A 26,830-nucleotide genomic window follows, 5' to 3' on the forward strand; every position below is an offset into this window, starting at 1 on the left:
GATGCCATGTTCTAAATTTTATTTTTCCCAGCCAGCTTTTTATACATTAAAAGGTAGGCAGTTACACATGTTCTTTCAGAACAGGAAAAGATCACAAGGAGGAAAACAAAAATATTTTGTATGATCATTACTAGACTAGACAACAAAATATTCTAATCATTTTTAGTAACTGTTTACTTGTGATAACCTTTAACTAAACAATAAGACATATTAATATTTTACTAATCATAAAGGTTAAAGCAAGTTCAGCAGGGTTGAATAAACGTCAGTCATGTGACTACTGCTGTAGTTAATAAATGCTAGACATTTTAAGCTAACAAATGATATCATCTTATACTGTGTGAACTTAACATTGAGGAACCCTTTATTTCTTCTGTTCCTGTTATTCCTTACTGATGGGGTTGGAATTATTTGCCTACGTGTTTCAGGTCATCTGAGAGTAGTCAACAGGGGATCGGCAGCTAGAATCTGTTTTTGTATTTTCTCATAGCAATCTTGGTTACTCAGAGTTTCATAGCAAATGACTAAATCTGAAATTACTGTTCCATTAGAAGTCTGGTTTTTATGTTTTAACCCTGGTTCTATTAAGACCCCTATTTTTAGGGAAAACACATAAAATATTAATAGTAAACCTACACATATTAAGCAAGCAAAGAAGGAAAGCCCGCAACCCAAATTCCCAGTGAGATGAGACTTTGCAAACATCTTTATTACTCAGCGGAATCCTTGTCAAGCACTGAGGGGAATTGCAGGTGGCGTAACAGACTGGGGATCAAAAACACAGTTCTAGGAACCCAGGAGCTGGAATTAACTGCTTCTCACCATCATCCAGCAACTCACATGTAAAACATGCTCTGTTTCCACAGGCTTAGGATCCACTGAAGTTGGGCTCTTTCCATGAGGGGATCCCACTGGTGGGCAGGGAAGGATACTGCCCTTGGACCCAAACCTGCAGACACCACTCTGTCATTCTGAGCTCATGCTGGTGGACTTGCAGGCAAAAAAGGAGGGGTAACGGAATCTGGGTTAGGAGGCTGTAGGGCTGCCACCACACAAGTGGCACTTAGAGGACTTGTGTGTCAGAGTGCTTCCCTGCCAGGCACTAGAAGCAGCACTGTCAACAATGGGCTCAGACCCCTCCGGGGTAAAGGTCTGGGTACCTCACTAGGCAAGCCAGGTTGCCCAGCTGGTAAGGCAGGGGAGGGACGTGATGAATGTTGTTTACAGCCCTGGGACCCTCAGCAGTGGCGACTCGCTCTACTTCTTGCACCAAAACTCTTGTAGAGGTGGTGACCAGCCTTCCCTTTGAGGGACCTTAACCCATCTTTAATTGCTGTGGACCTGGGGGGCTACCTCTCAGATGCATGGTGTGTCTGTGTGTCTTTACACTTCCTGCCCCAGGCCTTTTCTGGTACAGCAGGAGCTCACTGGGTCTGTGGGTACTTCAGGAACTGGAGACAGTAGTCCATGGATAAGTAGTTGGCAGTGCTGGGAGGCATTCTGCACCTTTCTCAGAGACCCTGGTGAAACCAGTGTGCTGTTACCCGGAGCAGTAGCCTCAATAACGTGCTCTTGTGTGGTGAACCCTCTGTACCCCCATGCTCCACTTCTGTTTTGTGGAATCAACTTCTGAACAAACCACTTGTACCCAAGCCTTGTCTCAGGCTGTACTGTCAGAGGAACCTAAATGAAGACACATACTGAAAGGACAAATATTTTTGCAAATTTTATCAGCAAAAATATGTTGGGGAAACCACTTGCACAGTCCTGTAATCCACCTGCTTAGGAGACTGAGGCAAGAAAACCACAAGATCCAGAACAGCCTTGGAAACATAGCAAGACCTTATCAAAACAATAAGGGGGGTGGCTTGCAGGTTGGGGCTATATGAGGCCCCAAGTTCAGTCCCCAGCACTGAAAAGTAAGTTGCACAGGAATGAATTATAAGGATACAAAGCCAGGACTAGTAGTAGGTTAGTTGGATAGTTCCGATTTATCAGCCTGGGTGCACTTCAGAGAATGTGGGTTCCACAATTTTTGACACATGCTGCGGTAGGCAGGACTATACCTGGTTGGCTCATTGCCTGCTTAGACAAATGAAGAGATAAGAACGCACAGGAATAGATTTGTGATGCATGTGGCCTGGCCATCAGGCTCCTCTGTTTCTCTTCATTAGACCGTTAAGTTGATTTACAAAAAATAGATAGGTTATGTCATCAGTTTCTTTTCAACAGAGTGAAGGGGTGCAGTCAACAAAATGAGAAGGCAACCTACAGGACAGGAATATTTGTAAATCATGTATCAATAAGGAGCTAATATCCAAAGTGTATAAGGAGCCCACACAATCCAATTTAAAAAATGGGCCAAAGGATTTGAGTAGACATTTCTCCAAAAAGACATTGAAATGGACAACAAGTATATGAAATGGTGCTTAGCATCCCTAATCATCAAGGAAATGCAAGTCAAAACCACAATGAGCTACCTCCTAAGACCTGTTAGGATGGCTATTCTCAGAAAGACAAGTGGTAGCAAGTGTTGGCTTGGAAGTGGAGAAAAGGGAGCCTTTGCAGACTGTTGCTGAGAATGTAAATTGGTACAGCCATTATGGGAAACAGTACAGAGATTCCTTGAAAGATGAAAAACGGAACCATCATATCCAGCAATCCTGCTTTGGGGTCAACATCCAAATAAAATGAAATCAGGAGACATCTGCACCTCCACGTTCACTGTAGCACTGTTCACAACAGCCAAGACAAGAAACCAACCCCAGTGTCCATCCAGGAACAAATGGACAAAGGAAGTGTGATAAATGATGGGATTTTACTCAGCCACAAAAGAATGGATGTTTAACAATGTGGATGAACCTGGAAAACATGTTAAATGAAATAAGCCAGACACAGAAAGACAAATGCTGTGTGATCTCGCTTGCATAAGGAATAGAAGCATCAAAGAGAGCAGTGGTAACCAGGCTTGGATGTAGAAGTGGAGAGATGTTGGTCAAAGGGTGCAAACTGAGTTATAAGATGAAAAGGTTCTAGGCACCCGAAGGACAGTGTGGATGGTCCTGGGTGTGATCATTAATCCTATTGTGGTGATGGTTTTGTAGTGTACACATGTATCAAATTATAAAGAGAAGGTATGTTAAATGTATTGGGTCTGTTGGAATTGTGAACCCTAATTGATCTAATTTATGCCCATGAGTTCATTAGTATCCATATGCTGGTGACTGAAAAATAAATTGACTAGGTATAATATTCTTGGGTAACTCTTAATTTCCAATTGCTGCTGTAGCAAGTTACCACAAACTTAGTGACTTAAAATGACAAGTTTATTCTTTCACAACTCAGGAGGCCAGAAATCAAGGTGAGGGTAGGGTTGCACTTCCTCCGGAGGCTTCAGGGAGAATCTGCTCTTGTGCCTCTCAGGTTTGGTGGGCACAGCATTCTTCAGCTGTGGCTGCGTCCCTCTGATCTCTGCCACCACGATCAAGCTGCCTCTTCTTCATTCACTCTCCCTCTGTCTCTCTTTTATGAGGAATTTGTGACTGCATTTAGGGTCCACCTGGATAACCCCAAACAATCTCCTTATCTCAAAATCCTTAATCACCTCAGCAAAGATTCTATTTTCTTTTAAGAGTGAAAGGAGTAGGATTTATTCAAGAATAGAAAAAAACTGTTGAAGGATGACAGATTTCCAAAGATTCCATTTTCAAACAAGGTAACACACTTACTGGGATTAAGGTGCGGATTTCACTCAGCTTTCAGCTCATCACTCTGCCTGTGCTGGTCCTTGAATATTGCAGTTAGAAAGTTCTGAGTTCAGCCTGATTTTTCTTCCTTGGATATTGATACTGCAAGCTTGATCCTTGTCTCCATTGCAGACCTAATAATGAGGACAGTTTTGAGAAAAAGAAAAAAGTCTTACTGATTTGCAAAGACAAAACACAGGAGGCTTCTGTCCCAGAGTATCTGATTCTCCCTCCTAGGGGAAGTACAGGACTTTTAAAAGAGGAATACAAGTGCTGGGACCCAGATGTCATTAGCAGATAGAATTAATTTGTGTCCAGTGGGTGTCCCTGAGGGAGCCATTGTCTCAGTCCCAGGTCTGGAATTTCTTGAGTCTTTTAATGGGCAGTGATATCCTTCCAGGCATGAAGGACGTGGTAGCTTAGCCAGGGGTAGAAAAATGGTAGCCTTATTTCCCCTGCTGTTAGGGAAGGGAAGCAGGAAGAAGAGGAGGAAACAATGTCAGTTTTAAAATAAGCCACTTGCTTACAGGACCCCAAATGTATGAAATTACGGCAGACCCACACCAAAGCACATTATAATGAAAATGCCTAGCATACAGAATAAGGATAGAATTTTAAAGGCTGCAAGAGAAAAGTATCAGATTACATATAGGGGAAACCATTTCAGATCTCAGTTAATTTCTCAATCCAGACCCTCAATGCCAGGAGGTCCTGAAATAACATATATCAAGCTCTGAAAAAAAATGGATGCCAACTAAGAAATTTATGTCCAGCAAAATTAAGAGTCAGATTTGAAGATGAAATGAAAACCTTCCATTGGACTGGGGTTGTGGCTCAGTGGTAGAACACTTGCCTCACATGTGTGAGGCACTGGGTTCAAGTCTTGGCACCACATATAAATAAATGTGGATAAAGTTCCAATCAACAACTAAAAAAATATTTAAAAAAAGACCTTCCATGATAAACAAAGTTAAAAGAGTTCACAACTAGAAAGCCTGCACTACAGGACATTCTTAGCAAAATATTCCATGAGGAGGAAATGAAGGGAAAAAAAGTGAAAACCAGCAAAGGGCGGAACTACACTAAAGGAAAAGACAAAGGAGAAACGAAGTCAAATTAAAAGCCAGAAATAAACCAAAATGAATAGGATTACAAATCATATCTCAGTAATAACCCTGAATGTTAATGGCCTAAAATCATCAATCGAAGGATACAGACTGGCAGATTGAATTAAAAAACAAGACCCAACAATATGCTGTCTCCAAGAGCCTCACCTTATAGACAAAGACATCCACAGACTGAAGGGAAAGAATGGGAAAAAACATCACCCATGGACCATGTAAACCAGCAGTGTTTCAGATAAAGTGAACTTCAAGCCAAAGTTAGTCAGAAGGGACAAAGAAGGACATTTCTTTGGGAATGATACATCAACAAGACATAACAATTGTAAATATATATGCCCCAAAGAATGGAGCATCTATGTGCATCAAAAAAAACCTTTCTTGGGGTTTCAAGATGGTGGACTAGAGGGTGGCTGCATTTCATGTTGCTCCAGGACTCAGGATTCAAAAGAGGAGAAATTGAGAGACTTGGGACCAACTCAAAGCAGCCGGGTGACTCTCTCCCGTTAGGGAGGCGTCCCGGATGGGGCGGTAGTCCCCGAACGCAGGGAACTTTGTGAAGTAGAGCTGCCCGGCGAGACACCCCTCCCCCCGCTGGAGCAGTGAACTCGGACAACTGGGAGCATCGGAGAGGAGGCTGCTCAGCACAGCGCTGGGACTCGGAGCAACCACTGGGGCTCCGGGCGGCGGCCCACAGGAGGGGCTGCGAGGAGAGCTGTTTGGACTCAGAGCGACCACTTCTGAACACTGGGGCCTGAGCGGAGGAGGAGGAGGAAGAGCAGTGCGGCGAGGCGCTTGGACTTGGAGCGACTGTGCCAGAGCTACAGGCGGTTGCCAGAGGAGGAGCTGCTTGGTGAGCTGTTTGGACTCGGAGCGACCATTCCTGAACACCAAGAGCCTGCCCTGAGGAGGAGGAGGAGAAGCGTGGCTGCTTGGATTCGGAGTGACTATACCAGAGCTACGGGCGGTTGCCAGAGGAGCAGCTGCGTGGCGAGCTGTTTGGACTCAAAGCAACCTTTCCTGAACACCGGGGCCTGCCCGGAGGAGGAGGAGGAGGAGGAGGAGGAGGAGGAGGAGGAGGAGCATGGTGGGTCGCTTGGACTCGCAGTGACTGCGTTGGAGCTCCAGGCGGCTGCTCAGAGGAGGAGGCGAGTGGTGAGTTGTTTGGACTTAAAGTGACCACTCCTGAACACCGGGGGGCTGCCTGGAGGAGGAGAGTGGTGGGTCACTTCGGCTCCAGTGGCCGCACCAGAGCTCCGGGCGCCGGCCCGGAGGAGGCATGCAGCGGGTCACGTGGACTCAGAGTGATTCAGAGTGACTCACAGTGACCGCTCCTGAACACCCAGGGGGCTACCTGGAGGAGGAGGAGGAACGGGGCGGGTCACTTGGACTTGGAGTGACTGCCCAGGGCTACGGGCGGTTGGCGGGAGGAGGAGGCTCGCAGTGAGTTGCTTGGACTCCTAGTGACCGCACCGGAACACCGGGCGGCTGTCTGGAGGAAGAGGCATGCGGCGGGTCTCTGGGACTCAGAGTGACTGTACGGGGCTCCAGGTGGCTGCTCAGAGGAGGGGCCGCATAGCCAGGCGATTAGGTGCAGAGCAGGGTCCCAGGACCTAGGAGGCTTCTTGGTGGAAGAGCCGCACAGAGACACACTTAGGGTGGAACAAAGGTTCCAGGCCTGCGGGCAGATTCTCTGAGGAAGGGCAGCCTAAGGATTCTCATCTGCGAAGGGTGAGGCTCCCAGGCCCTGGAGGTAGGGCCGGGCCCCTGGGAACGTTGCAGAGGAAGGCAGCCCAGCCCATGCAGTAGTTGTAGATTGAGGGGAACCGCTAGGAGGGGAACTGACCAGCGAGACCTCCCCACCAGGTGAGTCTTCCCTGCTGGGTGAGGTTTTCCCACAAGGACGGTAAAACCAGAGACACAGGCCCAAACAGGCCTTGCCTCAGCCCTCAGCCTAGTTACCCTTTGGATGACCACTGGTCAACAAGTGGAGGCACCTCTGCCCACTAGCAGGGAATATACCCCACCTGAAGGCCACCACCCCTAGAGAGGCAGCTTCCTTGTGGAGCACCACATTATCAACTTCCTCCAAGACTTCAGCCTACTGAAGGCTAAGAGGGGATATACTAGAAATCTTCAGGGACATTATCAGTCAATAGAGGAAATCTGCAATATCTCAGCGGTCCACTGATAACTGAACAACATGAGAAAACAAGGGAAGAATATGCCCCAATCAAATTTAGATGTTACATCAATAAAACCCAATGACAGCATGGCAGAAGAAATGACAGAAAGGGAGTTCAGAATGTACATAATTAAAATGATCAGGGAAGCAAACGATGAGATGAAAGAGCAAATGCAGGCATTGAATGATCGCACCAATCAACAGTTAAAAGAGCAAATATAGGAAGCAAGAGATCATTTCAATAGAGTTAGAGATACTGAAAAAAAAAAAAAAAAAAAAAAAACACCAAACAGAAATCCTTGAAATGAAGGAAACAATAAACCAAATTAAGAACTCCATAGAAAGCATAACCAATAGGATAGAACACCTGGAAGACAGAACCTCAGACATTGAAGACAAAATATTTAACCTTGAAAACAAAGTTGAACAAACAGAGAAGATGGTAAGAAATCATGAACAGAATCTACAAGAACTATGGGATATCATGAAAAGGCCAAATTTAAGAATTATTGGGATTGAGGAAGGCTTAGAGAAACAAACCAAAGGAATGAACAATCTATTCAACGAAATAATATCAGAAAATTTCCCAAATCTGAAGAATGAAATGGAAAATCAAGTTCAAGAGGCTTATAGGACTTCAAATACACAAAATTACAACCGACCCACACCAAGGCACATTATAATGAAAATACCTAACATACAAAATAAAGACAGAATTTTAAAGGCTGTGGGAGAAAAGAACCAAATTACATTCAGGGGGAAACCAATACGGATATCAGCAGATTTTTCAATCCAGACCCTAAAAGCTAGAAGGGCCTGGAACAACATTTTTCAAGCCCTGAAAGAAAATGGATGCCAACCAAGAATCTTATACCCAGCAAAACTTACCTTCAAATTTGACGATGAAATAAAATCCTTCCATGATAAACAAAAGCTAAAAGAATTTACAAAAAGAAAGCCAGCATTACAGAACATTCTGAGCAAAATATTCCATGAGGAAGAGATGAAAAACAAAGAAGCAAATCAGCAAAGGGAGGAATTATCCTAAAGGAATTGTCAAATAAAGGAGGAACCAAGTCGTGTCAAATAAATAAATAAATAAATAAAATTTAAAAAATGAACCAAACGACCGGGAAACCAAATCATATCTCAATAATAACCCTGAATGTTAATGGCCTGAATTCATCAATCAAAAGACATAGACTGGCAGATTGGATTAAAAAGAAAGATCCAACAATATGTTGCCTGCAAGAGACTCATAGAAAAAGATACCCATAGACTAAAGGTGAAAGGATGGGGAAAAACATACCATGCACATGGACTCAGCAAAAAAGCTGGAGTATCCATCCTCATTTCAGATAGTGTGGACTTCAAGCCAAAGTTAGTCAGAAGGGATAAAGAAGGACATTTCATACTGCTTAAGGGAAGCATAAATCAGCAAGATATAACAATCATAAACATCTATGCCCCAAACAGTGGCTCATCCATGTATGTCAAACAAATCCTTCTCAATTTCAGAAACAAAATAGACCATAACACAATAATACTAGGTGATTTTAACACGCCTCTCTCACCACTGGACAGATCCTCCAAACAAAAATTGAACAAAGAAACCATAGATCTCAATAACACAATCAATAATTTAGACTTAACGGACATTTATAGAATATACCATCCAACCAAGAGCGAATACACTTTCTTCTCAGCAGCACATGGATCCTTCTCTAAAATAGACCATATATTATGCCACAAAGCTAATGTTAGCAAATACAACAAGATAGAGACACTACCATGTATTCTATCAGATCATAATGGATTGAAGTTAGAAATAAATGAAAGAGTAAAACACAGAAACTATTCCAACATCTGGAGATTAAACAATATGCTATTATATGATGAATGGATAACAGAAGATATTAGGAAGAAAATTAAAAAATTCTTAGAGGTAAATGAGAACAAAGAAACATCATATCAAAATCTCTGGGACACTATGAAAGCAGTACTTAAAGGGAAATTTATTTCATGGAGCACATTTAATAAAAGAAGTAAAACTCAACAAATAAACAACCTAACACTACAGCTCAAAGCCCTAGAAAAAGAAGAACAGACCAGCACCAAAAGTAGTAGAAGACAGGAAATAGTTAAACTCAGAGCTGAAATCAATGAAATTGAAACAAAAGAAACAATACAAAAAAATTGACAAAATAAATAGTTGGTTCTTTGAAAAAATAAACAAAATTGATAAACCTTTAGCCACACTAACAAAGAGAAGACGAGAGAAAACCCAAATCACTAAAATTCGGAATGAACAAGGAAATATCACAGCAGACACGATTGAAATACAAAACATAATTAGAAGCTATTTTGAAAATCTATACTCCAACAAAATAGAAAATTTCGAAGACATCAACAGGTTTCTAGAGACATATGAATTGCCTAAACTGAACGAGGAGGACATACACAATTTAAATGGACCAATTTCAAGTAATGAAATAGAAGAGGTCATCAAAAGCCTACCAACAAAGAAAAGTCTGGGACCAGATGGGTTCTCAGCCGAGTTCTACAAAACCTTTAAAGAAGAGCTCATTCCAATACTTCTCAAAGTATTCCATAAAATAGAAGAGGAGGGAACCCTCCCAAACTCATTCTATGAAACCAATATCATCCTGATACCTAAACCAGACAGAGACACATCGAGGAAAGAAAATTTCAGACCAATATCCTTAATGAATATCGACGCAAAAATTCTCAACAAAATTTTAGCAAATTGCATACAAAAACATATTAAAAAGATAGTGCACCATGATCAAGTGGGTTTCATCCCAGGGATGCAAGGTTGGTTCAACATCAGGAAATCAATAAATGTCATTCACCATATCAATAGACTTAAAGTCAAGAATCACATGATTATTTCAATCGATGCAGAAAAAGCATTTGATAAAATACAGCACCTCTTCATGCTCAAAACACTAGAAAAAATAGGGATAGTGGGATCATTCCTTAACATTGTAAAGGCCATCTATGCTAAGCCCATGGCTAATATCATTCTAAATGGTGAAAAACTGAAAGCATTCCCCCTAAAAACTGGAACAAGGCAGGGATGCCCTCTTTCACCACTTCTATTTAATATCGTCCTTGAAACTCTAGCCAGAGCAATTAGACAGACTAAAGAAATTAAAGGGATACGAATAGGAAAAGAAGAACTCAAACTATCCCTATTTGCTGATGATATGATTATATACTTAGAGGAACCAGGAAATTCCACCAGAAAACTTTTGGAACTCATAAGTGAATTCAGTAAAGTAGCGGGATATAAGATCAGTGCACATAAATCTAATGCATTTTTATATATAAGTGATGAATCTTTGGAAAGAATAATCAGGAAAACTACCCCATTCACAATAGCCTCGAAAAAAATAAAATACTTGGGAATCAATCTCACAAAAGAGGTGAAAGACCTCTACAATGAGAACTACAGTACACTAAAGAAAGAAATTAAAGAAAACCTTAGAAGATGGAAAGATCTCCCATGTTCTTGGATAGGAAGAATTAATATTGTCAAAATGGCCATACTACCTAAAGTGCTATACAGATTCAATGCAATTCCAATTAAAATCTCAATGACATACCTTACAGAAATAGAGCAAGCAATTATGAAATTCATCTGGAAGAATAAGAAACCCAGAATAGCTAAAGCAATCCTTAGCAGGACAGTGAAACAGGGGGTATCGCAATACCAGATCTTCAACTCTACTACAAAGCAATAGTAACAAAAACGGCATGGTATTGGTACCAAAATAGAAAGGTAGATCAATGGTACAGAATAGAGGACACAGACACAAACCCAAATAAATACAATTTTCTCATACTAGACAAAGGGGCCAAAAATATGCAATGGAGAAAAGATAGTCAACAAATGGTGCTGGGAGAATTGGAAATCCATATGCAATAGAATGAAACTAAACCCCTATCTCTCACCTTGTACAAAAATCAACTCACAATGGATCAAGGACCTCGGAATCAGACCAGAGACCCTGCAGATTATAGAAGAAAAAGTAGGTCCAGATCTTCAACATGTCGGCTTAGGACCAGACTTCCTCAACAGGACTCCCATAGCCCAAGAAATAAAAGCAAGAATCAATAACTGGGATAGATTCAAACTAAAAAGCTTTCTCTCAGCAAAGGAAACTATCAGCAATGCGAAGAAAGAGCCTACAGAGTGGGAGAAAATCTTTACCAATCATACTTCAGATAGAGCACTAATCTCCAGAATCTATAAAGAACTCAAAAAACTCTACACCAAGAATGCAAATAATCTAATTGACAAATGGGCTAAGGAAATGAATAGACACTTCACAGAAGAAGATCTACAAGCAATCAACAAACATATGGAAAAATGTTCAACATCTCTAGTAATAAGAGAAATGCAAATCAAAACCACCCTAAGATTCCATCTCACCCCAATTAGAATGGCTATTATCAAGAATACAAGCAACAACAGGTGTTGGCGAGGATGTGGGGAAAAAGGTACACTCATACATTGCTGGTGGGGCTGCAAATTAGTGCAGCCACTCTGGAAAGCAGTGTGGAGATTCCTTAGAAAACTTGGAATGGAACCACCATTTGACCCAGCTATCCCACTCCTTGGCCTATACCCAAAGGACTTAAAATCAGCATACTACAGAGATACAGCCACATCAATGTTCATAGCTGCTCAATTCACAATAGCCAGATTGTGGAACCAACCTAGATGTCCTTCAATTGATGAGTGGATAAAGAAACTGTGGAATATATATACAATGGAATATTACTCAACCATAAAGAATGATAAAATTATGGCATTTGCAGGCAAATGGATGAAATTGGAGAATATCATGCTAAGTGAGATAAGCCAATCTCAAAAAACCAAAGGTCGAATGATATTGCTAATAAGTGGATGAGGACACATAAAGGGGGGAGGGAAGGGTTAGTGTTAGGGTTAGGAAGGGGGGCAAGAATGGAGGAAGGAAGGACTGTATAGAGGGAAAAGAGGGGTGGGAGGGGTGGGGGGAAGGGAAAAAATAACAGAATGAATCAAACAACATTACCGTATGTAAATTTATGATTACACAAATGGTATGCCTTTATGCCATGTACAACATGTATCCCATTTTTTTACAATAAAAAAAAAAAACCTTTCTTAATTTCAAGAATCAAATAGACCACAACACGATAATACTCGGTGACTTTAACACACCTATCTCATCACTGGTTAGATCTTCCAAACAAAAACTAAACAAAGAAACTATTGAACTAAATAATACAATTAATAATTTGGGCTTAATGGACATACGTAGAATGTTTCATCCATCAATGAACGAATACACTGTCTTCTCAGCAACACATGGATCCTTCTGTAAAACAGACCACATTTTATGCCACAAAGCACCTTTTAGAAAATACAAAAAAAAATAGAGATACTACCCTGCATTCTATCAGATCATAATGGAATGAAATTAAAAATCAATGATAAACTAAAAAGTAGAAGCTACTCCAATACCTGGAGACTAAATAATCTCTATTGAATGACTAATAGATAGTAGAAGACATCAGAGAGGAAATAAATTACTTAGAAGTAAATGAGAACACTGATACAGCATATCAAAATCTCTGGGACACTATGAGGCAGTGCTAAGAGGAAAGGTCACTCTGCTGAACCCATACATCAAAGGAAAGTCAGCAAATAAGTGATCTAACAGACATCTCAAAGCCCTAGAAAAAGAACACCCAAAGCAGTAGCAGACAGAAAATAATTAAAATCAGAGCTGAAATCAATGAAACTGAAACAAAACAATTCAAAAAAGTTGACGAAACAAACAGTTGGTTCTTAAAAAAAATAATGAACCCTTAGCCACATTGATGAAGAGAACAGGAAAACTTAGATGATTAAAATTTGTGATGAAAAAGGACATACCAGCATGGACACTACTGAAATACAGAAGATGATCAGAAACAATTCTGAAGATTTATATTCCAATAAAATAGAAAATCTCGAAGGCATTAACAAATTTCTAGAAACATATGACCTACCCAAACTAAATAAGAAGGACATACACAATTTAAACAAATTAGTTTCAAGCAGTGAAATAGAAGATGTCATCAAAAGCCTACCAACCAGGGGCTGGGATTGTGGCTCAGCAGTAGAATGCTTGCCTATCATGTGAAAGGCACTGGGTTTGATCCTCAGCACCACATAAATATGAATAAATAAGGGTATTGTGTCCAACTACAACTAAAAGGAAAAAGAAAAAAACTTGCCAACCAAGAAAAGCCCAGGACCAGACTGATTCTCAGCCAAGTTCTATAAGACCTTCAAAGAAGAATTAACACCAATACTCCTCAAATTATTGCATGAAATAGAAAAGGAGGGAACCTTTACAAATTCATTCTATGAGGCCAGTATCACCCTGATACCAAAACCAGACAAAGATGCATCAAAGAAAGAAAACTTCTGACCAATATTCCTGATGAACATAGATGAAAAAATTCTCAATGAAATTCTGGCAATTTGCATACAACACGTTTTATAAAGATAGTGCACCATGATAAAGTGGGATTCTTCCCAGGGTTGCAAAGTTGGTTCAACGTATGGAAATCAATAAACAACACATCAACTCAATAGGATCAAAGACAAGAATCATATTAGTATCTCAATAGATGCGGAGAAAGCATTAGACAAAATACAGCACTCCTTCATGTTCAAAACACTAGAAAAAATAGGGATAGTAGGAACGGAGCGTACCTCAGGCCTCGGCCAGCATCTTCTAAATGGAGAAAATTGAAAGCATTCCCTCTGAAAACTGGGGTGGGACAGGGATGCCCTTTCGCCACCCTTCTTTTTCCTGGAGGTGCTGGGGATATGAACTCAGGGCTTTGTGCTTACAAGGCAAGCACTCTACTGACTGAGCTATCTCCCCAGCCCCTCACCACTCCTGTTCAACATCATTCTTGAAACTCTAGCCAGAGCAATCAGACAGATGAAAGAAATTAAAGGGATACGAATAGGCAAAGAAGAACTCAAACTATCACTATTTGCCAACAACACGATTCTTTATTTAGAAGATCCAAAAAATTCCACCAAAAAACTTCTAGAACTAATGAATTCAGCAATGTAGCAGGATATAAAATCCACATCCATAAATCAAATGCATTTCTATACGTACGTGACAAATCCATTGCAAGAGAAGTTAGATAAATTACCCCATTCACAACAGTCTCAACAACAACAACAAAACCTCCCTTTACTGGTCCCCCACCCCTTTTTTTTTCATTTCCTCCTCATGGAATATTTTGCTGAGAATGTCCCATAGTGCAGGCTTGTCCTATAGTGCAGGCTTTCTAGTTGTGAATTCTTTTAACTTTTGTTTATCATGATAGGTTTTTCTTTCATCTTCAAATCTGAAGCTTAATTTTGCTGGATATAAAATTCTTAGTTGGCATCCATTTTCTTTCAGAGCTTGATATATATTATTCCAGGACCCCCTGTCATGGAGGGTCTGGGTTGAGAAATCAGCTGAGATCTGAATTGATTTCTCCCTATATGTATTCTGACAATTTTCTCTTGTGGCCTTTAAAATTCTATCTTTATTCTGTATGTTATCATGTGCCTTGGTATGAGTCTGTAATTTTGTACATTTTGGGGTCCTGCAAGCCTCTTGTAGTTGATTTTCCATTTTGTTCTTTAGATTTGGGAAGTTTTCTGATATTGTCATTGAAAAGATCATGCATTCCTTTGGTTTGTATCTCCATGCCTTTGTCTATTCTGATAAACCTTAAATTTGGTCTTTTATGTTATCCCATGTTTCTTGGCAGTTCTGTTCATGGTTTCTTACCATCTTCTCTGAGTGGTCAACTTTATTTTCAAGAGTATATATTTTGTCTTTATTGTCTGAGGTTCTGTCTTCCAAGAGTTCTAGTCTGTTGGTGATACTTCCCATTGAATTTTTAATTTGGTTTATTGTTTCCTTCATTTTGAGGATTTCTGCTTGATTCCTTTTTATAATCTCTGCCTGTGTGTGTGTGTGTGTGTGTGTGTGTGTGTGTGTGCGCGCTGGGGATTGAACCCAGGGCCTTATGCATGCAAGGCATACCAACTGAGCTATATCCCCAGCCCTAATCTCTGCCTCTTTATTGAAGTGTATTTTCCCTCCAATACCATCTGTATCTTCTCTCCAGTACCTCTGTATCTTCTCTCCAATACCATCCTTTATTTTGAAGATCAATCTAACTATGTATTTTCTAAACTTCTTCTCTGACATTTATTCTACTGTGCTGTCTATAGATTCTATTGTTGGAACATCTTGGTTTGTTTGAGGTGCTTTGTTCCCTTGTTTTTTCATGTTGTTTGTGTGTCTTCTCATCTAGCAGTATGGAGTTGAGGCAGCACAGATTCTACCCTGTAGTCTTATAGTATCTCTGAAGACTCCTAGTACCTCACCTTTAATGGGGAGACCAATATTAACAGTACCCAAATCAAATGATATACCACCTTAAACCAAATGACTCCTATTAAGGCATTTACAATTTTGTTACAGTAGAAATGAAGCATTCAATTATTGTCTACAGTATAAACATTAAGTTTGCTAAAAGGGTTTACCATTTCAAATGATGGACAAGAAGGGAACAGAAGTAGTATAATGTGTGATGTTTATGAGGGAGAGGGAGAGAAGATAGAGGTAAAAATTTATAATAAGAGCGAGGGAAGAATTAATAGAGGATGGCTGTTAGTATGAGCTTAGTGAGAAAGAGAATCTAGGGAGACAGGTGAGAGAAAAAATATGTACAGATTTTTAAAAAAATAAAAATATAAGAATACACAGCAAGGGGCTGGGGAGATAGCTCAGTCGGTAGAGTGCTTGCCTCGCAAGCACAAGGCCCTGGGCTCGATCCCCAGCACCCCCCCCCAAAAAAAAAAAAAAAAGAATACACAGCAAAACTGTCATATACTATTCAGACATCCCATTCCTCAATAAATTGATGCATGAAAAATATTTGGATTCAAAATGGTAGAGGTGTGAGAGAGGGCAAAAAAAGAAAAACAATGGAGGAAAGTCTCAATGGAAAATTGAATGATTGCTTCCATTGGCTTTTGAAAATTTTCTCCACTGATAGGTGGGGTTGTCTGAAGTTTAATGTTAGCTCCAGTCCAGTGAGTGATGGACTGGTTGGGTGGGTGAGCCGATAGCAAGATGCCCTCACACCCTCTTCCAGTCTTTCCGCCCATCGTAGCCCGTCCCGTTCTGTCCCTGCACATCTCAGGATTCACTGAGCTGCAGAGATCCCAGTTTTCTCCAGTTTCTTCAACCTGTGCTTCCCCCAGGGAACTGGCCCTAGTCTCCAGCTTTCCATGGGCTTGCCAGACCCAGACTGGCCCTCGCAATCTGATGGACCTGGGCATCAGCTTCCCCAGGCCCTGTGTTGCTGCAGTCCCAAGATCTCAGTCCCCTTTCAACTTGCAGAGAGACCACCAGTCATTCGCTCACGCAAAGGAGTGACCCCGCAAAGAGGCAGCAAGATGGCAGCCACTACCACACTGAGCAGAAAGGCCTCAGGTGCAACCAGACCTGCAGGTGCCCCAATATATCCCCAGGACCTGACCTGAGTCCCCAGACTGAGGTGGCCATGGAAATCCTGCAGGCCCTGGCTGTTGTCCAAAGATGACAGCAACTGTGTGTAACCAAACCTGTGGGTACTGTGACAATGAACTTCCAGGTAATAGTGGGCAGCAGGTGAACCGTTGGCAGTCTGCAGGTGGTCTGCAGGCTAATGGCAGACGATTGGTGGGTAGACATTGGGGGTGTGTGATGGGTAGGTGAAAGGTGATGGGCAGGCAAGAGGTGGGCAAATGGGGAAATGGTGGAACAAAGGTGGCAGTCATTGAACTATCCACACTCAAAAGGTAGGTTATATGCTAGTTGACGGCAGATGATTGTGGTGGACAAATGGTGTAAACAGCAGGGGATTGGTGGGCAGCAGTGACTGCCTTGCAGAGAAACAGTATTCCTCTACTTGAATCGCAAGTTACAGAATGACAAGGAATGCTGCCTCCCTCTGGTCTGCCATCTTGGATCCCCACTTCATCAAAGAATTCTTAAGTGAAACTGCCTATTTTCATCCAGAAATGACAGTGCCTAGCAAAATGTTGCTATAACTTGTGCTAAGGTACTAGTAGTTTACCAGTTATTGCTTTTGCACCATTAGTGCAAATGTTAATACAGCAGAAAGACAAATAATATCCTAGTATTAGTGTATAAATAGTTTTGCCCTTTCCAACTCCCTTACAGTATCTTAGGACTCCAGGAGTCCAGGAACCATATTTTGAGAACCACCACCCTAGGATACCAAAGGGAGGATGGAGTATATGCATTTTCCATCTTACTAAATAGTACTAAATTTCTCCTCAAAGTAGAAATTTATACTCTAGCAATTATGGTAATATCTGGCTGTGAATCATAGGGATCTAGAATAACAGTGACTTAAGAGAAATTTTAGCAATGTCATGTGTGTTTGACCATATAGCCCACAGCTCCACACACACAAAGAAGTGTAATAAATAACGCTCATTATCACTATTTTAAAAACATCAACAACAGGGATTCTTGGGCTGGGGATGTTGATCAATGGTAGGGCACTAGCCTAGCATGCATGAGACCCTGGGATCTATCCCTAGCACCACCCCCAACTCCAGGGATTCTCAAACCAGGTATCATGGTATGTGCCTGTCATCCCAGCCACTCAGGAGACTGAGGCAAGAGAGTCACTTGAGCCCAGGAGTTTGAGGCTAGCCTGGGTGATAGCAAGTCCTCATCTCAACAAACAAACAAAAAATTGTGGGGGAGCAAGAGAGTAAAATTGGGGAACAATCAGTTGTTTCTGCTGCAGTCCAGCCCTTTGGCCCTTCGTGTGTCTCTGTGCTCTGTTCCCACTTGGAACACTCACTGATCCCTGAGGGAGGCCTGTGTAACAGCCCAGCAGTTGCAGCATCCTGCTTGAAGCATAGGCCTCTGCATTCTGTGCAGTTCACCCCAGCAGGCTCTGGCTGGTCCAGTGTACTAGTCAGCTTTCCGTTACTGTAAGAAATGCCTGAGATAATCAACTTTTTTTTGTATTGGTGATTGAACCCAAGGGCACTTAACCACTGAGACACATACCCAGCCCTTTTTATTTTTTGAGACAGGAACTTGATTAAGTCACTTAGGACCTTGCTAAGTTGCTGAGGCTGGCTTTGAACTTGCCAGCCTCCTGAGTCGCTGGGATTACAGGCTTATGACACCACTCCTGGCAAGATGATCAACTTACGATTGGAGCCTACAGTTGTAGTTGGTTGGTCCCATTGCCTGTGGGCCTGGGGTGAAGCTGCACACCATGGCAAGTGTGCATTGTGGAGGAAAATGATCACCTCATTGGAACACAGAAGAGATGGGGACCCTGCAGTTCCCTTGGAGGGTACACCCCAGTGACCTGAAACCTCCGAAGGGCCCTACCTCTCAAAGTTCCCATTGCCTTCCAGTGTCACCAACCTGGGGACTAAGCCTTTAATACATGGCCCAGGGGGACACTCCAGGTCCAAACCACAGCATCCAGGGACTTATAAATGAGAAGATGTGTCATTTGTCTCCAACATTCCCAATGTACACTAGTTCATAAATCCAGTAATATATAAACTAAAGAATATTTCATGTGTTCCAAATGTACAGTGAAATAGGAGAGGATGAATACAATAAGAACTCATGTTTAGAGGAGACTAAGGCAGGAGTACCACAAGTCCAAGGCCAGCCTCAACAACTTAGTGAGAATCTGCCTCAAAATAAATTGTAAAAATGGGGATGTAGCTCAGTGGTAGAGCACTCCTTGGTTCAACCCCTGGTACCAAAAGTAAAAAAATAAATAAAATAATAACGTCTTTATTTCATCCTCAATTTTGAAGAATATTTTCACTGCATGTTGAATACCAATCTGATTATCATGTGCTTTGGTGTGCTTTGTGTTTATCCTGGGTTTTGTTGAGTGTTTTGGATCTGTGAGTGCATAGTATTTAAAAAAAATTTGGGACTTGTTTAACCATTATTTATTTATTTAAAAATAATTTTTTAGCTGTACCTTTATTTAATTTATTTATTTAGATGTGATGCTGAGGATTGAACCCAGTGCCTTGCACATGCTAGGCAAGTGCTCTACCACTGAGCCACAACCTCAGTCCCCATTATTTCTTCAAATACTTCTTGTTTTTGGCTTGATGTAATGGTTGACTTGTCAACCTGATTGGATTAAGAGATGCCAGTGATTAAGAGGCCTCCGGGTGTGTCTGTGAGAGCGTGTCTAGGAATGATTGGCATGTGGGATAGTGAACTGAAGTGGAGACCCTCCCTAAGCGTGGGGAGCACCACCCAGTAGGATGGTGGCTTGGATGGAATAACAGCTGGAAGAACAAGGAAGCAGATGCAGATGCAGCTCAGCTCTTCTTGAATGGGTTCTTGATCGCTGCTTTGATCGTCTGATGATATCGGACTCTCACTTCTTCACTCTTCCAAAGTGGACTCTGCCAGTGATTCTCCGGGTAGTTTCCAGAAGGCTTGGTCTCAGGTGCTACCCTTGGACTAGGGGAGCACTGTTGATCTCTTGTTCTGGGGCTTCTGTGTCTTGGGCTGAGCAGCTGCTAATTCTTCCAGCTCTCCAGCTGCAGACAGCCATTGTGGACTATCCAGCTTCTGGTCGCAAAAGCCAATCTAATAAATTCCATTTTTATAATCATAAAAATGTTTATTCTGTTGATTCTGTTCCTCTAGAGAATCCTGACTAATATACTTGACATAGTTCCAAAGGTCAATAAGGCTTTATTGTTTTTTCAGTCTTTTTTTTTTTTTTCTGCTTCAGTGTGACTAGTTCTTATTTCGGTTTTCAAGTTCACTGATCTTTTCTTTCTCTGTTTCTATTGATCCCATCCAATAAAATTTTAATTTCATCTACTGCATTTTTATCTCTCAAAATTCCACTTGTTGCTGGGCTGGGGAGATAGCTCAGCTGGTAGAGTGCTTGCCTTGCTAGCACAAGGCCCTGAGTTTGATCCCCAGCACTAAAAAAAAAAAAAAAAAAAAAAAAAATTCCACTTGTTGGGCTGTGGCTATAGCTCAGTGGCAGAGCACATGCCTGGCATGTGGGAGGCATTGGGTTTTATCCTTAGCACCACATAAAAATAAATAAAACAAAGGCATGATGTCCATCTACAGGTACAAAATTTTTTTTGAAATTCCACTTGTTTCTTCTTTAAATCCTGCATTTATTTGTTCATTATGTTCATGTTTCCTTTAAATCCATGAATCCATTTATAACAATAGCTGTTCTAAAGTCCACCTCTGTTTGTTTCATCACTTCTGTCTTTTCTAAGTCTTTTTCACTGAATTTTTTCTGAATCCTGACTGCTTCATTGCAGGTCTAGGAATTTTTTTACTGGAGGCAGGACATTGTGGATGTTACATTATGAAATGTCTGGATTTTGTTTTTCTTCTTTAAAGAGTTGTTGGAATTCATTTTGAAATCCTAACCTCCAATGTGGTGGTATTGGGAGTGGGAGGTGGGCCCATGGAAGGCGATTAGACCATGAGGAAGAACCCTTATGGGAATTGAGGACTTTGTTATAACCAATGTACAGACTTCAAGGTGTGGAGCACAGAGACCAGCCACAGACCTGCCAGGAGGAAATGGGTAGAGACTGATTCTCCACAAATACTGGACTTTGAAGGGTTGAACCCTCAATGAAGGGTGAACTAAACTGTCCTCAGGGACTGAAAGGATATCAACTGAAATTTGGGGCAAAGTAAAGTATGTGGGGGTCAGATGCTGAGAACTGATTAGAAGCTGTCCCTTACCTGGGAGACAGCTCGCATGAACAGTCAGTGGCCCAGACCTTTCAGCAGAGCATTTAACAGAGTGGTCTCTGGTCAGCAATGCCTGAAGGTGCCAGTGGAAGCAACTCAAGTGCTAGAACCTAACTCCCAATGCAGTACTATTAAGAGGTGGTGCTTGTAGGAGGTGGCCCTCCCTCACAGGGGAGCCCTAATAAAGGGGATAAAGCTGTCATGACAGAGGCTGATGGGGCCTGTCCACCCTTCCTCCATGTGAGAGGACAAGAAGATCCATCTCTGAGGAATGAGCCCTCACCAGGACACTGAATCTGGTGGCACCTTGATTTTGAACTTGTCAGTCTCTAGAATTGTGAGCAATACATTTCTGTTGTTTATAAATCACCCAGTTTAAGGGTATTTCGTTAAAGCAGCCTGAACTCCCATCTTCTTTCTATGGGCCCTATCTTCTTTCTAGCCTTAGATTTTCCTATGAACCACTCTCAGTTTAAAAGGCAACTGAGAAACAGGGTACTAAGGTGTCTTGATAGCAAGCCAGCAGTGACTGTGGGCAGTACACTCCAGATAATGAAATCATCAAGTAGGGTCATGAAATGCCTGTTGAATATAGTCAAAATACTAAAAGACAAGGTTGAAGATAGGTGCAGAAACTAAAAAACTGAAGAACAATCAAGTAGTATGCAAAAAAAGAGTGGAAACTGTAGACGGAAGGTCTTAATTTAGTTGAAATTTTATTTGAAGTTTAAATTCAGTGAAATTAAAAACAGTATACAGGGCTGGGGTTGTAGCTCAGTGGTACAGCTCTTGCCTAGGACATATGAGATACTGGATTCTAGCCTCAGCACCACATAAAAAATAGATAAAGTTATTATCCATCTACAACTAAGAATATTTTTTAAAAAACAGTATACAGCTTTATAAGATTATAAACAACGGAAGAGAGAATTAGTGAACTAAAAGATAAATATGAATAGAGTATCTGGAATACTGTCTGAAAAGACATAGATGTGGAAAGCATGAACAAGAGGTTAGCAGACATGGAGGCAAGTGTAAGGAACTTCAACCCGAGTCTAGTGCCAGGGGAGAAGGAATGGGTAGAGGCAATATCGAAAAAGGGATGAGGACTTGAAATCTGCACACAATGAAAAAGGGATTCATACAGGTGAGTTTAGTGAAACTTAGGTAGAACGAAGTACAAAAATAAATCCACACTGAGACACACCTGACTGCAGCTTGTGAACACTAAAGACTGAGAAGTTCTGCCAGCAGCTGGAGATGGAGAGAAGTGCTCATCAAGGGTGACTGAGCCGAGGGCAGCAAGTAAGGCTTGGAGGAATGGTGGACGCTGACTACCTGACCCAGAGTCCTCCCCTCCCCTTCCCTCCCTTCCTGAAGGGCAGAAGAAGAAATCTGGACATAGACACACTTGAGGGATGACCACATGAAGACCACAAGCAAAGGAGAGAGTGAGAAGGGAACATCCTGTTCTGTGCAAGGAGTGAGAAGGAAGTGGTCATGCAGCAGGGTCAGAGAGTGCAAACCCACCTAGAATTCTACATCCAGTAAACATTTTTCAGAAACCAGAACAAAATAAAGACATTCTCAGACAACTGAAAGAATTTACCACCCAGATATTTGCATTACAGAAAATTCTGCAGGTGTACTCTAGGCAAGAAAAAGGATATCACAGAAAGGGCTGACTTGCAAAGAGGAAAGAAGAACAGAGGAGGTGAACATTTGATAAATTTAAGTAAACACTATATAAAGCAACAATAACAATTCATTTAGGTTTGAAAAAATTAAAATATGACGATAGAATTTAAGTTGAGATTGAAATGAACAGAGTTAAAGTCTCTTAGACCCTGTTCAGGATGAACCAGCCCAGTTCACTTCAGGCTCTGATAACGACCAACAGAGGGGCCACCTCTGCTGGGGCTTTTGAGGGGCAGTGTCTGGGGAGGGAATGTGGCACAAGTGCAGGCTTACATGGAGTGCAGCTGTGCGTGGGGGACAGAAGAACCTCCTCCCAGCTGCCTGCTCACTGTTAACCTGTGGTCTCCACAAGGTCCTGCCTAGAACATGGACATTGATCCAGGAGATAATGCTTGATAAAAGCTGCTTTTGTTAACCAAAGAAGGTAATTATATTAGAGTCCCAGGATGACACGATTGTGAGTAGAAAATTGTGATAAACCTCCACTCAAGGCCTCCTGTTCCTATCAACACACTGTTACGACCACCTTCAGGACATCTCTGGGAGGACCTCAGGAAATTTAAGGGGCCATGCTCAGCAAACGTTCTCCAGCTTATAAGTCCTGCAGTGCTTTGCATTTATCATAATAAATGGGAGATCCTTTGGACTCTCAGAGGCGACTTCGCCAGTGCAGTCCTCTTTGAAGCTGTGACATGGAGCAGTGTGAAGACTGTGTCGATGTGCACACGCCTGTTCTGTGTGCAGTGAACTGACTTAGGGCATGTAATCTGTGTGAAGGAATCTATTAAAACGGGGAGGTTTCAGACATTTTCCCCTGATAGCAGCAATCCCTATAAAAACTTCAACTCTGCCAGGTGCTGTGGTGTATATTTATAATTCCAGCAACTTGGGAGGCCAAGGCAGGAGAATTGCAAGTTCAAGGCCAGCCTCAGCAACTTAGCAAGACCCTAAGCAACTTAGTGAGACCCTGTTTCAAAATAGAAAAATACAAAGGACCAGTAATGTGGCTCAATGGTAAAAAGCGCTTCAGAGTTCAGTCCCAGGTACGGAAAACAACAACAACAAATCTTCAACTCTGATTTATTGTCATAGTAGTCTTCTGCACTGTTGGAAATTTGTTTTCTGAAATGTATAATTATTTGTAAGATTTCTTTCCTAAACCATATAAATGGTTTAAGTACCATTTCCTTTAAGGCATAACAGTATTGTAACCCGTAACTTTGGATTTCTTATGCAAACAGAAATAAGAATATGCCATGATGGAAATCCAGAAAAGAAGTTGATGCAAGAGAAAGGAACAGTTTCAACGAGGGTTAGCAATGAGAGCTGGGGGCAGATCAATGGAGATTTGTGGTCATCTCAGCACAATCGCCAGTACTCTGACTCCCTCCCATGAAAGGTGGTTCTAGGACTCCTCTAACTGTATAGGCTGGGGCTGCTTTGACCAACAGGTATGGCAGAAGAATGCCACATGACTTTCAAGCTAGGTCAGGAAGGTCATGCAGCTTCCACCTGGCCCTCAACTACCCTGGGAACACCCTGCTGGAGAGGCAACTGGAATCCCAGGGAATGCCCTTGCTGAGCACCCTGTGGACACTCCGCTTCATCGGTCAGCCACATAGGCAAGTCATCTTGGACACCCGACCCAGCTCACCTCTGTCTGTACCCAGACCTCAGAAGAGGCCCAGGTAGGAACTCCCAGCAGAATTCTTCCAGAACCATTGATTACAGAATAAATCAATGCTTTTAATCCATTAAATTTGATAATAACTTGTTACACAGTGATAGTAACTGACACACATTTCTTACATAGTCAAAGAATTGCTATATTGAAATACAGTAAGAGGACAAGAAAAACAGGAGGTCATGGTCAGAAAATTGGACATTTAAAATCAGGATTCAGGAGGTGGTGAAGTTGTTGGTCATGACAGCATTCCCATCAAATTGACTCTTAGCATTTTTATTAAATATTTCTGTTTGCAGTTGCAGCCATTTATTTTGTGTTTATGATTTCTGTGCAATATGAGTAGAATAAAAAACTGATAGTTCTGCATTTATTACTTTTTAGTCTATAAAAAATTGTCAGAAAATGCCTCTGACTTCTGTAGGATTGCTGTAGTCAGTACTGTTGAGACATGTTACCATTCCAACTCTCCCTTGTAAGTCCAAACAGTTTTGTGCTTTGCCCTGCTTTCCATGCCATTAATGGGCCATAAAGGGGCAGGGGAGTGTTAAAATTGAACATCCTTGTAATCCCCAGCACTACAGAACAAAACAAACAACACCTCCTTGGTTTGACTACAGAACAAAACAAACAACACCTCCTTGGTTTGTCATTTGAGGGAAGGGAGTCTGGAAGGGCACTGCTGGTGCAAGCTCAGGAACACAGCAGGAAAGCTGGCAGGGCCTGAGGCCCCCACGAGAGGGGAGAAGACTTCTCCATGGGGCCTCAGTCCTGCCACCTGTGCAGGGAAGCTCTGAGGGTCACATGAGGTAAGCATGCAAGTCTGATAAGATGTGCACAATATAAAGGAATATAATTCCTCAGGAAAGCACTTTTACCCTTCATTCCGATATTCCTGGGCTGGGAATGGTTTTGAGGGGTCAGCAGGAGCAGCAGGGTGAACATTGAATGAATAAACCTTGGGGGCTTTACACTTGCCCTACATCTTCAGCGCAACCATTGTGTACATAAAGAAACTGAGGTCCTCATGGTTAAGCAATTTGCTCTTGTCCATAAAGCTTGTGGCCAAAGATTGGTGCCACAGTCTCTCAACTCCATGGCAGGTAACCCTCCACCTACACTCTGGGGACAGGATGGGAGGTTGTACAGATAAGATGGTGCTTATACTCCTGGAATCTGGAGGTGGTTGTCTCAGAAGGCTTACAGGGAGGCAAGAGCTGTGATCTGAGATGACTTCAAGATGGATGCAATTGCAGGTGAAGGTGATTCCTTGGGAAGTCATCAGAGCTGGGAGAGTCACAGATCATTGACTAATCAGAAGTCAAGGAGTGGCTGGCTAGGGTGTTGGATGGGTCATTTACGTGAATATTCAAGTTAATCAGTTTGATGACAAGACTCAGGGTCAAAAGGAAATCTGGGAAGTTAGGGTCCAAACCCTTTGTCCATTCTGAGAAATTCTGGGGTTTTACAGGGAGAATCAGGGCAGGTGATTTGTGAATACATCCAGATTCCCTGAACCTCAGAAATAAGGAATGTTGGGGAAAAGTTATGATGGCTAAGACCCAGTGCCCCAGACCATGGTATAGTCCATAACTGCCTCATTCATGCATTCCATGGTGCCTTGTGTAGGCACTGTACTCGGACCTTGAAAGTTCACAGAGAAGAGCAGTACTTCTGCCAGCTTTCAGTCATGAAAGGGAAACATGAACTAATAGATGCCATTTCTAGAAAGTGCTTTAAGAAGATATAAGTCGATGTTAGAGCACAGTAGACAGCAAGGCCAATCACCCCCCTCCCCCAGCCATGGGCTGCTGCTGTGCTGGAAATATGGCCACCCAAAGAATGGTCTTGTCCCTCCTGACGATTGTGAGCTCCCTCTTCCCTGCCATTAATCACTCACCATCCCTTAGAAATGATTTTCCACAGGGCATTTAGATATAAAGAAATATCAGCACAAAATTTCCATCATAGAGAAAAGGGAAAATTTCATCTCTTGTTGCTGAAACTCGAGGCAGATCTCCAGAGCTCCCGAGTCCTCCCCTCTGCCTTGGCCACAGCAGCCCTGCCCTCCCGCACTTTCACCGCTGAGTCCTCCAGCTCTCTCGACCATGGCTGTGCCCACCGAGCCTCTTACCATGCCAGAGCACAGTGTCTCCGTAGAATGGACATAACCTCAGAGTCTTCACTTTCCCCAGTGCCTCTGTCCAGACTGCAGCCTGCACGCAAAGTTCAGCTTAGCCTCTGGCTGGCCGCTTTCAGCACGGTCGGGGAATGGCTGCTCCGGCCCAGTCAACGTGTTTTAGGGAGAAATTTCCGTCGGCCCGATCAGCACCCCTCTGGGGGACAGCTCCGACCGGCCCTGATCAGCACACGGCGGCGGACAGCTCCTGCGGCCCCAGGCGGGCGCGCCAGCCGGGTACCACCAGCTCCGCCGGACTGCGGCCCCAACTCTGCCTTTCGGGCTCCTCGGGGTCGCGCAGCTC

At 42.3% G+C, this 26,830-nt stretch overlaps 2 long non-coding RNA genes across 2 annotated transcripts in view; one reads left to right on the forward strand and one right to left on the reverse strand.

Moving 5' to 3' along the window:
• LOC306662595 lies at positions 1 to 26,618 on the reverse strand. The gene is made up of 2 exons (XR_013764159.1): positions 26,482 to 26,618; positions 1 to 3,880 (listed from the first exon to the last, which is right to left on the reverse strand). It is a non-coding gene; the product is annotated as an uncharacterized lncRNA (long non-coding RNA).
• Positions 1 to 26,679, forward strand: part of LOC306662596 — a 30,034-nt gene extending 3,355 nt beyond the window's left edge. Inside the window, exons 2-3 of the long non-coding RNA XR_013764160.1 lie at positions 23,905 to 24,351; positions 26,543 to 26,679. This is a non-coding gene — a long non-coding RNA (uncharacterized lncRNA). The remainder of the gene's footprint in view (positions 1 to 23,904; positions 24,352 to 26,542) is intronic.
• Positions 26,680 to 26,830: the final 151 nt, after the last annotated feature.

This window comes from Sciurus vulgaris (genome assembly GCF_902686455.1).
Source record: "Sciurus vulgaris genome assembly, chromosome: 5".
Classification (NCBI taxonomy): Eukaryota; Metazoa; Chordata; class Mammalia; order Rodentia; family Sciuridae; genus Sciurus; species Sciurus vulgaris.